Source organism: Zootermopsis nevadensis, unplaced genomic scaffold (assembly GCF_977971745.1).
Source record: "Zootermopsis nevadensis isolate Lab colony 2312 unplaced genomic scaffold, Znev_1.0 Znev_ptg000006l, whole genome shotgun sequence".
Classification (NCBI taxonomy): domain Eukaryota; kingdom Metazoa; phylum Arthropoda; class Insecta; order Blattodea; family Termopsidae; genus Zootermopsis; species Zootermopsis nevadensis.
In genome coordinates, this window is record NW_028259138.1 from 12,163,610 (window position 1) to 12,181,429 (window position 17,820).

Genomic DNA, 17,820 nt, shown 5'->3' on the forward strand with positions numbered 1-17,820 from the left:
ACGTTTCAGATGTGCTTGCTGCATTTATCATCCGTGAAAACTTACAGCCGGGACTTGGGGCTGGATGGACACCAAATTCGACACGGACGCAGAGACCAGAAAAAAAAGTTCTTTGCTCTGCAGGGGATTGAAAGCCAGTCGCCCAGTCCGTTGTAAAACATTACAGAGCAGTTATTTACAACAGTGATATTTACGTTTACAACGGATAAACGATTTTATATGTTTTAATGCGGTTTAATACATGTGGAATGAATTGAAATACGGTGTAAAATTTTAAATGAAGAAATATGGGCCTTGTACCATGTTCTAGTACTCTTTTCTATCTGCATTTTGCTAGTAGAGAACAAATAAATTTTACATTCTACTGCTGGAATTAACAACAAGAATGTATGAGGTTTAAGATGAAAATCCTATATTTTCTTGAATACCTTCGGCTTTTGGCGATATGGTTGAAGGTTTACAGACGTTTCGGCAAACGTTGCAGTAGCTATCTTCAAAGTGAATGTATTTTTGTGATTTAAGAAGACTTACGTCAAGAAGAATGTGGCTTTAGGGATGTGAAGGACCGGGCTGCTATCTAATCGGTGAGCGGGCGTGTCGTTGGAAAATGTAAATGTGATGGGTAAGGAATTTAGGGACCACGCGTAAGGAAAATACGAATAAAATTCACGTTTTGGCGTCACAAAGAATCGTAAACACAATTTTATCGGACAATAATACAATATTTATTATATACGGTTCAGAAGCACGTCATTTTAAAAATTAAATAAATATTTTTCGCACTGATAAATTCTTGGATATGATCTGCAAGAACACCGAAGGGGAAGGGAAATCACAAACTATGTGATTAGATAAGTGAAGGGTTTGTAATATTCTCCTTTGGATTATATCGTAGTACAACAACTAATATGGCATCAGACACGTTTAAAAATGGCGGATAACAGGTGGTCCAAAGAAGTGCGGGACAGCATCTCACCAGGAAAGGAGAAAGACGGTGTTTGATGGATGGATGTAATTTATGATGCATTGGCAACGAGCAAAGTGTAGGAAGGACAATCGACTTATTCCCGTACAGGAAATTGGCGATAGCAATCATAAGTTGTCACTGACATTCAGAAACCGATTACTTATGAATCAGATGTACGTACGCATTCATAAACCTTGCCGCTGTACGTGTTTCTTTGATTACATTAAGAAATTTTAGCGTCTCTTATTCTCGACGATTTTCCTACTTAACGACCGTTTGTGCACAGATTGGCAGTGCCGGGAGAAAACCTGAGATCGATGATCCTTGCCATTCGTTTTAATCTGTTGATTGTTTTATTTCTCGTAATAAATTAATTTATAAGATTTGTTGAATTCAGCTTCGTTACATTTACACCTGAATACAAGAGCCAAACGTCACAAATTTGCGTATGGTCAAGATACAAATATATTTTTTTGGCAAGGTGTTTAGACATACTTTTATTCCGATGATAATTTTCAAAACTTTACTTCGTATTCTGGAGGTCTCGGGTTCAAATCTAGGCCGAAGACCTGATATCCTGGCAATTTTCCTGATTTTCTTCAGTCCCCTCTGGAGAATGCTGTGATAATATCTTAAGTTTGGAGACGACTGATTTTTTCCTTACAGCGTCGTTAAACAAAAAATATCTGTAGGCTGGAAGGGCAAGAGTTTAATTAGAATAAGAAAGGAAAAATTTCTTAATTTAAATTTGCCCTGTTCTCATTTTAGACCTTTGGTATTATTTAGAGTAATAATTAATGAATCAGGACCAAATAGTTGTTGCATATATTGGCTCCTGCCATCAAAATATTGTTTACAGTGAATTGGCTATTGGTTTTTAATATTGTGCTTTGCTCCTAGTAAGGTATTTAATGAATTTTTAAAAATGTAAATTACTACGCATTTAATATAATTTCTTGTTTATATTGTCTTCAAGCTTGTATGTTATTTTACCCTCTGTGACTTTCTTTGTTTGTCCAGTAGCCAGTCACAAATAGTCAGTCAGTCAGAACAGAAACAAAGTTACGTGTAATTTTAAATAATTTCCTCCACATATTTCGGCTTATTTAATTACACATTTCACGCTGTTTCATTACACAGTGGATGTGTAGTCTGTTTTCAGCTAAATCCTTATTCTACGCATTCAGAGTATCTTAGAACAACTCGCTTTTCCAATCTTTTAACTCTCCTTACCGACAATCCGTCAGTGAAATATTTTTAGAAGAAAGTTCACTTTCTTCGTGATTACGTATTAAAACGTTTTGACCGACTGATTTTTTTATATTACTTTGCAGATAAGAGAGTATGATGTATTTAAGAGATTTTGTTAAGCACCTATTACCAAATAATAGGCTTGCTGCTGTCTTCTGATACCCAGAAAGTATCTTAACATTCGCTGTCAGAGGCCGCAGGTGGAGTAGGGGAAGGAGTACTGGAACACACAAATATAGTTAGCACAAGAAATCGGACGAAGTCACAATACAATTCGGTAGCCCGAAGAAGGTGGCCTTTGCTTCAGCATTCAGTAAATGCAGACCAATCGGATACCAGAAGGAGGGGATTGTTCCAGTCTGAGTAGCTCCATAATGAGTCGTAGCAGCAGAACCTGCCGCTTGTTGGATCAGCGTCTTGTAGCTCGCTTTTTCTTCAGGAGAAAAATTGCCGAGGAAGGAGGATAAACGCGGGGGCGGCTGTGACTTTTTCTGCAGGTGAGTAGCCACGGCGGCGGCTTGGGGGAAGGGGAGCTGAATTGTTTCATGCAGGGGAAGGTGCAGGTGGGGGGAGTCCTATTAGCTATTACCTGAGGCGGTGCTGTCTGCCGACCGGGACTCCGTGAAGCGTGTTGTAGGCACTCGAGAGACAGCTCGGCTATTGCACGGTCGCCAACTTGCTCCTCGAACCTAGTGTTGGTTGACCCCCCTCTGGACCCACGCTTCATCGGTAGAGCAAACCCTCTCCGCGGGGAAGGAGTGCTGGTTCGTGTGATCTTCTGGACCATTTTGTTTCCGTCAACACGTGAAATTTCTTGTGGAGGCGATGAACCATAACATGTGCATTGTGCTTTGTTGAGTGTCCTATATTGTGTTATGTGTTTGTTTCTCAGGAATGAGTTTTCGAATATATAATTGAACAGTGTGTGATGACTTGATAGGACGTTGATTCTGTTGTCTACTATTCCGGTAAAGTTTACTGTGATATCTTCTTTAGGAACGTAATTATCCAGGAGACAATAGCCGACTACGTATTGTGAGGTGATACCTACTGACAGGTAAGTTTTGCGAGTGTAGCAGGTGATCTGGTGATTTTATCAGACTCTGTAATCTTTTATCTGCAGTCAGGTTCGTGCATTCATATCTCCGTATCCGAGTCTTACATATAACAGGCATTTAAATTAATGACGAGGGAACATAGGAACGTCGAAGTAAGATCTGATCGCGTATTTCAATCTTTTTAACCGAGTTTGCGAAGAAAACGATAGAGCATCCACAAAAGTTTAACGACGTGCTTCAAATGAAAATAAATTTTAGTTAAACCCTGAAATATTTACTTTTCTTCCGGTAAGTAACTAAATTTCATAAATATATTTTTTTTGCAAGTCAACACTTGCCACATTTACGTAGTATTTGACGCTTTCGTGAAAATTTGTCCCAAACGGTACATTTTAATGTGTAAGTTTTAAGTTTCTGAAAGAAACACTTAACTGTACTTTGGAGTGATTTTACTGTAATTAAATTCAAATGGAAATAACGCGAATGTCTTGAGTATTTAAATTAAATTAAAACTAAATATTTATTTTATTAAATAATTTTACTGAAATCCTTAACTATTAGGTTGTTATGATTTTAAAGGATACGTCCTGTTGCATGAAATGAAACTTAAAAATCATTGTGACTGTAATGAAAATTGTTGTGTGGAAGGACTGTCAACCTGTTGATAATTTTGTTTCTACTTCGTAAGCAGGCATTTTAAAAAGCACGTGGATGTGAGGTTAGTACTGCGCGATTAGGTATTATTCCTTAAATGGAAATCATTTTCAAGCTGAAACAATTATCGCTTTAGGAAATGTGTTAATTAGCACGAAGAAGTGCCTGCTTCATCGAAACAGGACTTGAGACGATGTCTAATGAAATTAAATTTGGCGTCTATTGTTCCAAGAAGCAACAATTATAAATTAATAATAATTAAACCATGTACAAATTGTGCACAGTGATAGTCTGCTTTTATCGTTTACGACGTTCAGAAGGAATTAAGTTTATCAAGGCGTAATAAAAATGTTACGAGAATTTCGATGTTCAACTGTTTAATGTCATTCGAAAATGGAAAATAACCAAAATAATGTTTATAAATTTGTTTTTTTTAATTAGCAGAACACCTTCTCACAAGCTAAAACAGGATTTTTCGAATTTTTTTCTTAAACTGTTTTATTATTGTTCAACAAGCTTAAAAAATGAGAAACTTTCTCGTTTTTAATTTTAAATTGTTTTAATAAAATTCAACTGTGAAAATATACAAGTGTTTTTTCGTATATTTTTATAATACACAGCATTCGGAAATAATATAGACTCATTTCACATTTATATTATCTTTTAAAAGTCAGTGCAAAATTAAGGAAATATTTATAAACAAGCCATTACCAGAATTAAACGAATCATAAATGATGAATCTCGTATTTTACGTGTATTATTAGTGTGATGGTTTTAACAATAATGATCATTCGATGCGGGTCGATTTAAAACACGCGGCGCTGTGATAAATTAGGGCAATGAATTCTTGGGATAAATGTAAAAATAGCACGGTGTAATACATTCATTATTCGAATAATTCTTTGGATCAAGGACTTGTCAGTGCCTCGAATATAAACACATGTGGAAAGTTGTCTCGGAACGAAACGAAGCTGCAGGCGCGGCTCTGTTGGTGCCGCGGACATTGGCTGAGTCCGCGTGCAACAGGTGGTACTCGGGGATTTAAACGGTGGAGTAGGAACGGTCCTGCTGGTTGCGAGTCTTCGGTTTTGTATTTGTACAGTTTCAGATATTCATAACTTTGCACGGAACTTCAAGTCCCTCTGTGTGTCGTGATGATAGAGTAATGCTTTCAATTTTCGAATTATCTATGACTGGTTTTTCCCCCCCGTCCCACAGGCCAGTTGGCCTACATGTATACCATAAGACCTTGTAAAACTAGATTGCTATTATCTAGTAAGTGCAGTGTATTTTGAAACCGCCTTGATTAGAATAAGCCAAATAATCGAGAAAAAAATTTAATTTTTAAAATATTATGTAAAAAAAAAAATAGCGCGTGTGTTGACAGAAATATTCGCTCCTTTAATTAAAATAATTATAAATGGTTTATCTTTTAATAGATTTTACGCTTGTATATGCATTTTGAGTAAATCTTCGTTAGGTTTAAGGAATTTGCTGAATGTGTGTTCATTAATTAGTTACCAATGAGAACTCAAACCTATTTAATTGAAATTGAATGATCTGAGATTCGTTGTTATTTCATTTTTATTGATCTTAATAATAATGCTTACCTTTGATGAGTATTTATTTGTACAATTATTTTTAGTGTAAATAATTGTTGAATACCAAAAATTTATCGCTTCTGCGTTGTGGTTTGATAATTTAATGTTGATATTAATTGATTGATTAATTGGCGTTATCCTAGGTTACTAATTTACAAGATTTCTCAGCCTTAAATATGCGGTTGGTTAATCATGTAGAAGGAATTTTAATCCACGATCGTAGCGAGCTGATGGTCGCTAGAACATGCTTATTAGTCATTATGTACCGTGTCTAAAATTATTAACATTGAATTTTACCCAAATTTAATTACATTGTCATAAATTAGAAATGTGACACCCTGCACCAGATTATTGAACTTGTAACAAAGATAAATCGTATTTCAGATATGAATCGAAATCCTTCATCCATAATTGTTATTATTATTGTGTTAAGTAAATAACAAGAATATTTTTTAGCATTCTTTACAAGTGTACAGGTCACATAAAAGGGAATGTACTTAGTTTTTGAAGAAACCGGTTATCTTATCGGTCAGTATTCAGCTGTAACAGAACCGTTGAAAGACAGCAAAGGAAATTACTTCTGTCCTACGAAAAAATGACAATGCAAAAACATTTCGTCTGTCAGGAGGATTGTACATTTGGGCTATCCAAATTAAACTTACCTATTAAGCAGTATACAAAACTCCATGGCACACGGCATTACTCCAGCGCCTTATAGTAATTGCCTATTACGGCACCAGGATGTTCATCGCCGGCTTGACGAAAGGCCGCCGTTGGACTTTGTACTGAACCTCTTCAATGCCTATATCTTCACATTTTATTTTTCTAAGAAGACTTGTGTTAGCAACGATTTTTTTCAACACTCTCAAGAAAAAGGCCCTTCCATATAATACTTACAAATTTTCCCGTACCTCAAAGGAAACACGTCATTTCTTCATTACAAAGATCACTTAGTTAATGCCATCTATGGAAATAATCATTGCTTTGTCTGAGAATCGTATGAAACAGATTCTGCGGGCAGAATGCATAGTTACTCTCTGTTGAAGAAGGTTATATATATGTTTACCGTTGCATTTAAATAAATAATTAACCCTGCTCTGTGTGTATACCAGAGTATTATATTGTCATCCACATCTTTTATGTATTTGTTCCACGTCATAATTAAATTCTGGATTTACGAACCACTTTGTAAACATTTGGTAGGACTCCTTGGACAGGGAATTGGCCCATTGAAAGGGTTCTAACTACACAAAGCAATGAAACGTAAATACGCGTTCTAGCATCCAGTGGGAATCGAACCAACGCTCACAGTTTTCTGTGATCTAAGATCGTGCTTGCCTTAAAACTCGCTGTCACTGTAATTGGTTTGTTTATTATTTATAATAAACAATTTGTGTAAAGTAGACGTAATAATATAACAAATTGAACATTTAATTTATCTGAATCGTAGACAAAATATCAAATGCTACATCGTTATATTAAACGTCACACGGTATATTATATCTGTAGCGTGATGTTGCTAAGCAGAACCGCAAAATATATTAAAGTATAAGCTGCAGAAGGAATGTCTTCCGGCCCATAAATACCCCCCGAAGGCTGTTTTAAAAAGCGAGTATACATAAATATGTTTGAGCACAGAATTATTGAAATACAGTAGACATAAAATTACGAAGTAAACGAAAGAATAATCTGTTCCATGAAACATAACATTTCAACGCAGCAAGCATGTTGTGTGACGTGTCATCAGTTTTTCGTATATTCTTAAATTCTGTTGAAAATGTGATATACGAAGTAAACTCATTTTATAAATTAATACATGATGGCTTTTTATCACGGAGACCCTGGTTCAATCCTAGTCGACTTTAAAATTTGTTGTGGACGAAATTGCACTAGAATGTATTTTTCTCCAAGTTACTCAGTTTTTCTCTGTTAATCTTCATTCAACCATTGATCCATCCTCGTCTACCTCCACCTCATAAAGTGTGCAGTAACCACCCCTAATCAGCGCGTTATTGTTATAAGCTAAGGGCTTCGTCTCTGACCTGGCACTTCGCTATACTAGGAGTGAAGGTATTTTAATTTGGTTTAGTTTAGTATTTAGTCAAAACTCAACGGTGCCCGAATTTGCAACTTGTGTTGGGCAAGGCCGTGGTCTAGGCATCACGGAGTTTTCCTCCGTGGCATCCCAACAATTACTCCATTCACACACAGAAGAAGGCAATGGCAAACCACTTCTGGATCATCTGCCAAGAACGTATATGAACAGGTTCCAGTCCGAGAAAAGGATGGAAGGATCCTGTTCATATGGACCTGTCGTCAGACAGAACACTAAATAATAATAAGATGAGGTCGTCTAGCGGTTAGAACGCTGGCCTTGTAATCCTGGGGTCTCGAGTTCGATTCCCGGCGGTGCCCGAATTTATAACTTGTGTTGGGCAAGGCCGTGGTCTAGGCAACACGGAGTTTTCCTCCGGGGGCTTCCCCGGTTTCTCCGTGGCATCCCATTCACACACAGAAGAAGGCAATGGCAAACCACTTCTGGATCATCTGCCAAGAACGTATATGAACAGGTCCCAGTCCGAGAAAAGGATGGAAGGATCCTGTTCATATGGACCTGTCGTCAGACAGAACACTAAATAAATATAAAATAAGCCAATTTAGACGGTTCCTTCGTGGATTTCCGGATTACTGGAACAAACATTACAGAGCACTGTAATTAACACACTATGAATATTTTATACCCAAAACTAAAATTTTCGAGACTGAGTTATAAAGCAAACTTAATTTTTCTGTGTGTTAAAAACATACTTTTCGATCTGATCTATAATTTGATAATGGTTGAGATGAGAAATTCATTAATCTTTTTGAGAGGTGAAAGGAATCACATTTAAAACCTAGTCTTGGGCAGAAGGATAATATTAAGGTGGAGCTTAAACTCGTATAGGTAAATGGTAAGTATACGTACCACCTTTTTCACCTACATAAATTTGCATGTCGCTCATACAGCCTGTTTATTATAGGTTTGATTTGGTCGACATAATAAAGAGCAAATATTTTTCTAAAGTTAACTGACTTGTTTAATTTTTATTGGTTATGTGACGTGTGTTCTTGGAGGCAGGAAGTACGTCTGTAAACATCATTTGTAGTGAGTTTTGCCTTTAAAGGGTTAAATAGGGTTTGAAGTGACTCAGTATAGGATAGGTTTCTGTGAAAGGCTGTTATGTACAAGTTAATGAACGTGTAGGTTGCATAAAAGGTGGGACGGTTATGATCAGCTGAGTGACTGTCAGCTTCTAAGAGGAAAAATTTACTTCGTGGTGTTTGCCAATCGGTCAATTACATTATTAGGAATAACTACTCTGAGATGTTTTCATTTTATTGTCTGTAGTGTAAAAATGTTTTTTTAAATTTGAATTTGATTTAAATGTTCTTTACTACTAGCAACGTGAAGGTAGTGGTCTAATAGGGTATCTATTAGTATTTATAACTGGGCCAAGGACATTTATTTTGTATTTGCAGTGAGATTCTAACAAGAAGCTTGATCTCAGAGTCAGATGATTAACAACATACGAGTTTCCTTTCCTATATATTTTACAGTTTTATTACAAGGATTTTGGCATGGCCGCCTCTTTTAATTAATAGAAACAAGTGGCTTTCTTGAAGGACTGAGATTTTAATTTGAGTTTTACACAAACAACTTGCTAAAATACTAGTCTTTCAATACAGACCTCTGAAAACGTTTTCGTAAACTCTGATCACCGTTGTAATTCGACAGTAAATGTGATATATACTGATAATGAATGGATAATAAGGAATTGTGATGTTATAATTTAACTTAGTGAATTGGTTTTTTGGGCAAATGTATCTCACTCTGGATCTATAGATTTTGTGATGTTTGGTATTAGGTATGCATAATGACAATTAACACCTTAAATTAATTTTAATATATTTAAGAATTGGAAGTAAAGTTGGAAGAACGAGGCCTGTAGCTTGTTACAACGTGGTACGTTCACGATAAAATATATTCAACTCCGTATTTTGGTAAAGCTGATAGATCACTGTAGATCAAGTGTTTAGCTTTAACATTTTTTTAGGTTGTATCAGAAATAAACTAATTTTCACTAAAATTGAACGAATCGTCTGACGGTAAGAGGAAAAACTGAGGAAGGAAGAAATTTAATCCGCTACAGTTGGTAACAAACTCCGAACGACTCAGCTTCTAATCTAATTTATTTGATAGTATTTTGTGCAGGTTAACAATTCATCAGGTCCGAACGATTGTTAATACTTAAGAGACTTGAAATAAAAAACAAGAGGTAGTAATTCGTGGACCGAGGTAGGTCTCTCCGCAGCTGACAAAGAGGTGCCGTTGTACTTGAGATGACGAAATGCATCACGACATGCAGCTTATCTCCCGGTTCATTTGGTCAGCAACATTCTTGAAGTCTAGAAGCTGACCTTTCGTGACCTTTACGGCACTTTAATTACAGGCATCTTTATTCGACAGCACACCTTGATTAATGGATCAAAAATACATAATCCAGACCACTGACGATGGAATTATTTCATGACAGAAAACGAATTTAAAATTTGCATGTCTTTATCCTGGCATATCGAGGTATCCGTCCACATTCCGGAAGTTATAACCTGTCTTCTACAATAGATTTATAATAAGAGGTTCTTACATTTCGATTCATATTTGTGCGAAATGAGAGGGTGGATTACTGAAATGTTTTCTGAGGTTTGAAGACCAAAAAGACTGTATATCATATACTGGCGCATTTGCGAAAAGGTTATATTAATCTTTGTTTGTTAGTAACAACGTTAGATTTCTGTTATTCAGAATGTGATTTCCGTCACAACTTTCGGTGTACGATAGCTATGGGTCTATACATAAATCTACCCGAAATTGAAACATTAATTGAAGAGTAATTTTTAGAGTTTATACAATAATTATGACACAGTATCTCCAAACCTATTTATGAAATCAGGTAAAATGTGTTTCGATGCAATCAAAAAAGTCCTGTGTTCGTGATGATCTGGCTTCGATACGACCCAAAAATGAAAAACCGAACATTGCTGCTGAGTGGTTACAAGTTTTGTTTAGTGTTCGTGAGTTGTTTTAGGTTTCAGAGCTAAATAATTACTCCGTCGCAACAGGTAAATGCTACGATGAAGGCTGAAAGCTTTCCAAGAAAACTTCCTATCACATCGTTTATAATCATTCATCAACCCGTCATTATAAAATACCGGTAGCCAAAACCTCAGAGAAAGTGTCATTAACTGCACTAAGAAATGTACGCTCCGAAATGGTTTTCAAACGCTCCAGAAAAAGTTGCTAAATTGTTCCAGTGTAAGGAGTAGGTCTTTGTGAAAACGTAAATAATTTCAGGTTTATAGTATGGACGTTGTCTTAACCAGTTTTATAACTATACGCTTTTTAAGGAAGGTTCTCCCACATGGATTTAGGCAGAATTGATGTGGTTATAATAATTAATAGTTGAAATGAAGGAGTCGAAACACACAGGAGCATGAAACCTGTCCCCACTGGACAGCCCCGACCTTGAGTAATATTACACACAGCTGGCGTGTTTACAGGATAATTCAAGGCGCCTTTTTTAAAAAATACAGTACCGCTTAGCTATCCATAATTATGATACCAATATTCTTTTATTAATTACACTAATCTACCAGTGTTGAGTTTATTGTTAAACTATTGCAATGTTATAGCAGTTAGTTGGAGTCATTCCTCGAACGTGTGTCAACTGTCACGCAGCCTCATATAGATCTTTGTACATTAATTTGCTTACGTAGTCTAGTACGCTTTTCCGTTGTAATATGTTAAATTTGGGATTTGAGGTTTTCAGGGCGGTGAGTCTGAAGATGGCTGTCTTCTGGGTTTGTCGCGCGGTGTAGTCTCGTAGAAGGTTACCGATTCATCGCCATGATGATGGAGGCAGAAACGTCCTTAAACTTCTACCAGACTACACGTCGTAACAAACCCAGAAGACAGCCATCTTCATGTTAAATTTAGAAAGCAGGTAAAATAGTACAATGTACGAAAATAAAGACACGGTAGAATCATCACAGAAGTTTTATCTATGATTTTGGCTACGTCTTAGACGTGTGGTTAGGTTATTTTGTGTTGATCTTTGCATTGTTTTTGTTGTAAATCCTCGTTGTTTGTTCACTGTATTATATTTTATTCCGGCGTCATCAAATGAGCGTCTTCCGGACACATAATAGATCATGACACCGTACCATCAAGGAACCACAAAGAATACAAAGCGATGATAAACACAATATAACCAGATAGCCAAGACGTCAAAGCATGGATAAGAAATATCTGAATATTTTACGCTATTTTATTGTGTTGTATTTTATCTATTTTGAATTTAACATGTTACAACGTATTTACACTTGAACGCGCACTGGACAACATAAGCAAGGTAATGTGTAGTGGCTCCGATAACTTCCTTATACTTATTAAGTAGTGACTGCAGAGATGCACTGTAAATAATTCAGTGGTTCAGTAGTAGACTACAATAACCACTCGTAGAGGTGTGTAATGAGTGACGTTGTAGTGGAATTATAATTTTACGATAACACAAGAGGATGGCAAAGAACGACCTCAGAGCTGTATGTGCTGAGTAAGTGGGGTATTGGTACATAGAATATCTCATAAGTCAGAGAAGTAACTTCAGTTGGATCAAATGTTTTATAAGATTTGCGTAAAAGCATTGATTAAAAATATACCTTGGTTCGATGAAGTCATGCATCGTAGCTCACATTACATTGTCCGTTATACTAAGATGAAGCTAACCACAGGGAAATGCCGATTTATTTTCATAATCTAGAAGCAATGCAATTGAATTATAAACAAAGTATGCCATTAAATAATTAATGTCGGGGGCAGTTCGAATTTTAAATAACAGAATCATAAATAAACTCTATAATAGCTGTATATAGTTTTAAATCAAGTTCGAGTACAATAAAAAGGTGTATGATCCAAGATAGTTCAGTGACTGGCTGCAGGCTGGAACAGGTTTGATTCCCGGTAGGGTCTCTGTGGTTTAGGAGTCCCCTGTTCGTCGCCATTCTGTGCAGTCAGAGATCTGCCCGGTCTAATGCTAGTGAGTTATAATTTATATCTTAATTGCGTCATGTTTGTGTTTTATTGATACAATATTTTATTTTCCGTCTATACACAAACTTAAAATAATGTTGTTTAAAATTACTTAAAATTATAACATTCTCAGTAGATACTGCATCTTGTTACATTTTTTGTATCGACGACATGTTTCAATGTGTATTACATCATCATCAGGTCTATCAATTTTAATATATTTTAAAAACTGTTGTACATCTTGCGTTGCGTTTACTGATTAATTTGATTTGTTTAATTTTAAGTTTTTGTCTCTTCCTCTTGATTTGGAGGTTGTGCTTGGATGTTTTATATCGGGTTGTAATTGATGTGTTGTGTGTCCGATATTAAGAGACTGTTGACTGCAGTGCACACATCAATTACAACCCGATATAAAACATCCAAGCACAACCTCCAAATCAAGAGGAAGAGACAAAAACTTAAAATTAAACAAATCAAATTAATCAGTAAACGCAATGCAAGATGTACAACAGTTTTTAAAATATATTAAAATTGATAGACCTGATGATGATGTAATACACATTGAAACATGTCGTCGATACAAAAAATGTAACAAGATGCAGTATCTACTGAGAATGTTATAATTTTAAGTAATTTTAAACAACATTATTTTAAGTTTGTGTATAGACGGAAAATAAAATATTGTATCATATTGTACTAGTAAGTTACTATGTTTCTTCCTTGGTGTTAAGAAGGCTGGAGCTTTACTTCTACTCAGATGTCAGGTGTGGAACATGCAGAATTTTCGTGTTTATTCTTGGTTGATTTAAAGATGATTTTAGTTCCTAAGATTAAATAGCATCTAATTATATTGAAGTGAAAAGAATTTAAAATGCTCCAGAAGGAATCTGACCGACCTAATTTAAGTCATTATCCCCGGCTTTGACTACAAGAAAAATCTGAGCTAGGATCTTACGTCGACGCCGGTATTCAAACCCGTGACCTCTCTAATACGAAGTATGAGTGCTGATTACTTCACTCTGGTGTTTTTGGTAGTAAACGTAGAACTTTAGTTCCATCTACGCTATATTTCTACATGCTGTGATACACTAACAATATTATTTGCTACCATATGATATTATTAAAAAGTTTAAAGCCATATCGTACTGTTGGAGGCTGTATTGATTCTCAGCTCCTCTGTACTGGGTGGTGTAAAGAAAGTTCCCATGTCTTATATTGAGTTTGGTCCTCGCCGATGTGTTACACGTAGGATTTATTTCGTTCTAAATGTAACTTAGTAGTTCAAATCTCAAGGGAAGAAGAACGATTCGTAAACAAACTGGATGCATTTGTTATAACGTTATAAAAATGATCTGTCATGCTTTTCAGTGTGATGAATTTAGTTTGTCGCATTATAATGAAAACAGAGCACGGAAACTCTGTAATCGAGTTTAAATTGGCTTGATGACGTTGATGATGATTCTGGAATTTGTGGTGTAGTCACAGTTAAATTCGTATTCATGAAAGCAGCAGGGAAAGACCGCTTGTCGTTCGTAAAAAAAAAAATGCAACCGAATCTGACATAAAACCTTCGTGGAGTGTAAATTCTTATGTACTTGCCGGAGCATGGAAATGGTCCTTAAATTCTTCTGTAACGGTACAGATACTTTATACAGCTCCTAGGATGCAAAGCGTAAAATAGAGACATTAATTTGCTCATAATGTTTGTGTGTATAAAAAGCGTATGATAAACCATATTAACTAAGGTGGTTTAGACTACCATTTTACTGTCCCAATGTTCTCAGCGAGATCTTCTGTTCTATGATCACCGGACTCCTTTTGGTTTGGTTTCCATTCGATGAAAAATATTTCTCATTGGTTACTGAAGCTAAATTGGTTATGTTTCGATAAATGCGAAAGAACAAGGCTGAAGCCACTGTCCATTGTGGTATTTCTTGTGTAGGATGAATCCTGTTATGAAATTGATCCTGTCTAAATTAAGGCAAACGTGGAATGTTAAAAAGGCTTCGACCTGAGGGCTACCGTCTTTTGGAATGTTGCCCCGTTCAGTCTCGTAGAAAATGACCGATGTTTCAGTGATGCTTACTGCCTTGGAATGAAATCTTTGCTGTCCGATATGGACCGCACTCTAATTTGTCTCATACAATATATTTTAATAGGATTACTTTATTTCCTTGTTTAAATAAATCTTGTTCATCTAATCTTCGGGCTAATCGCGCGTTGAGCTACCTTAAAAAACTTCCAACCTTCCAAATATCACAAGCCTCTTCGTTACATTATGACAGTCGGACGTAAAAATCTCACGATAGAGCATGCTGGATGGATATTGAACTGAAATCTTCTCGAGTGATCAATTCTGTCAGCGTAGAACCTCATTCCATATCTTACATACACGGGTCGTTGCATTCAGTCGCCGTGAAAGAGTAGAAGTATAACATTTTATTTTAGGATTTGATATTTTCACGTCAGTGAGTCTGAAGATGGTTGTGTTCTGGGTTGTTGTGCCGTGTAGTCTGGTAGAAGTTTACCGACGTTTCAGAGGTCATTGCTACCTCCATCATTATGGCCGTGATGACGGAGGCAGTAAGGACCTCTGAAACGTCGGTAAACTTCTACCAGACTACACGGCGCAACCACCCAGAACACAGAAATCTTCAAACCTTTTCAGTAACAGAAGATGATTTAGCTAATCAAAAACGTCTCTGTATTTATGGTAGCCAAACCCAACAGTGGACCAATCTTCGTGTAGTATAACAGATTATCATCTTCATAATCTGTTTTTCTCAAAATAAATATCTGACATTAATGCTTGCCTTCGTATCTGCGAATTTTCCTTCGTAGAAAGAAAAGTACAAAACTCTTTCTAATATCACGCAGTTTAATCCAGCGGTAACGATCTGGCCTTTTATTTGGAGGTACTCAGTTCGAATGTAGGCTTCTTACTGTCCATGTTTAATAATGTTTGTCATGGCTTTCCTCTGTCTGTTTCGGATAGTAAAAATATCTTCAAATAGCAACGACCAACGAAATCCGTACCTAGACTCTGCAGTCTTACCATTAAAATTTAAACAATATTCTTAATGACTCAAGATTATATAAAATCATTAAAATTCACAACTCTTTAAATATCATTAGACTTTACACAACTTCTGTTAAAATGACGTTTTTAAATACCTTATACATGAATATAATCTTCCTCTTCATGAAATTATTCACCTCCTCTGACTGTTTAACTCTGTAACGGTGTGTATTTTTTCCTGTGGAACATTTGCTGGTGTGCAGGGAACACCTTATAATTTATTAACCTCCGATGACATGGAATCGCAAACACGTAACTTTGTGATAGGACGCTAAGGACCTGGCATGGGTACATGGCGGCAATACAAAGCAATTCCAAGTCAAAACAGCCTCCGGCGAATGTATTCTGAAGCACCTGACAAGTGGACTGTCCCTGACCGTCCTTGCTATGTCTCACAGCTGTAGCGTAGCCCGCTGGCACGTCTTCAATATTAAAGACTGTGCAAACCCGACTCCATGGTGCATTATCAGTCGCTTTGCTGGGAAAGAAACCAGCTCAGAATTTTTTCAGCAAAACCCTCAATACGTGTTTCATATATGACGAAAGAGACTCATAGTTTCACAGTCACATTAAACAGCAGGTCAAAGTATAATTTGGTTTTCTGTTAGAAGATGAGAAGATTAAAACTTCTGGACTTAATCGTAGCACGAAATTCGCAAATATGCTCTTAATCTTATAATATTTTTATTTTTCTTTTAACGACGAGTAACCATGTTCGAACCAAGTTAAAGTGTTTGTGTTAGGCTAAAGACCTGCCCCCCTATCGGCTGAGTCATTGTTTTCTTGAGAGCGTCTTCTCTGTCTTGTGTTAATCTGTTAATAAGGCCGATCCACTTTAATCCAAATTACAAATATCATTATTGATTCTGCCATTATAAAAGCACAGTCTTTCGAGAGAAATACATGGGGCGTACAATAATAAGAGGCAATGTTAATAAACCTCGTACGTTAGGATTTACCTCGAGGCCTGTACACACTATCAGGTCTTCAGGTTGCTTGTAGTAAGAGCGGAGTATGGCTTTAATGCCAGAGACATCATCTAGTTACATGTTATTTGCGTAAAATTTTCTAAATTTTGACTGTCTGTAGATCCTTACCTATATTTAAGTTTTGACATTACTCATCGGATTTCGATGATATTTTGTATTGGTGGTCTGTACTGAGACCAGGGAATGTAGGGTGTGTCTTGCTAGTTCGTGAAAAAGTGGAGGATAATATATTTTAGAGATGTCAGTAGCGGAGCTGAGGCATTGGACGTGTCGTATCATCAAGCAGACAGAATTATAATTGTCGATCCAATGTAACACTTAAATTACATAACATTATAACCAAACTTCTATATATATTTTTTTAACAAGTCAGTGTTCATTGCAAATAATGCACATCTTTAAACTTAAATATTAGTGCGTTATACAACTTTAATTAAAACATTCTCCGATATGATACGCGTATTTTATGTTTAACAAAATACCAGGAATAAATATTTATTTCTGTGAAATGAGGCATTTTAAATCGAAGAACGCATTTGAAATGTACGTGTTCAAACTCCGGAGTTAAGAGGTCGTTACCTTTTTAATCTAGCTTTTGAATTAACTAGCTGCATTGCAATTGTTCATGAATCCCCGGTATACTTCAAAGTATTGAGAGACCTATAGCAAATAGGTGAATGTACCTCAGACATCCGCTCCTGAAATGCTTCCGGTTAGAGACTGTAATTTCTAAGTTAATAGCCGCGCTTTGGTGAACCGGAAAACCAATAACCTTTATAATATGAACGCAGAGGTATATAATCGTAACAGTCCAGACCCAGTTATACCAAGTATTAAAATGTCTTGAAAGATTGATTAATATGTAGAGCTAGACCACTGAAATAATAATAAGACTTATTGGATTTTCTGATATTAATCGGAAAATTTGCGTAATTAGCAGCTACGTCCTTTAGGCTGTGTGGTTCAGATGGACGTAGCATCTTATAAAGCTAATAACAGAATTCTTCGGATGTGGAGCAACAGTGAGGGTAACGGTATTTTGGGTGGCGATTATTTCGATATTTTCAGAATTAATAAAATTGTCAGGTCGCTAAA

At 36.2% G+C, this 17,820-nt stretch overlaps 1 protein-coding gene across 6 annotated transcripts in view; it reads left to right on the top strand.

Moving 5' to 3' along the window:
- LOC110840051 (paired box protein shaven) overlaps positions 1–17,820 on the top strand; it is a 555,926-nt gene that overhangs the window by 237,877 nt on the left and 300,229 nt on the right. For 2 of the 6 annotated variants that reach the window (XM_087343727.1, XM_087343733.1), the window contains exon 1: positions 2,855–3,275. The exons of the other annotated variants lie outside the window; for them this stretch is intronic. The gene's annotated coding sequence lies outside the window, so the exon portion shown is untranslated. Of the gene's footprint in view, positions 1–2,854; positions 3,276–17,820 lie in introns of those variants that run through there. 6 annotated transcript variants of the gene reach the window in all.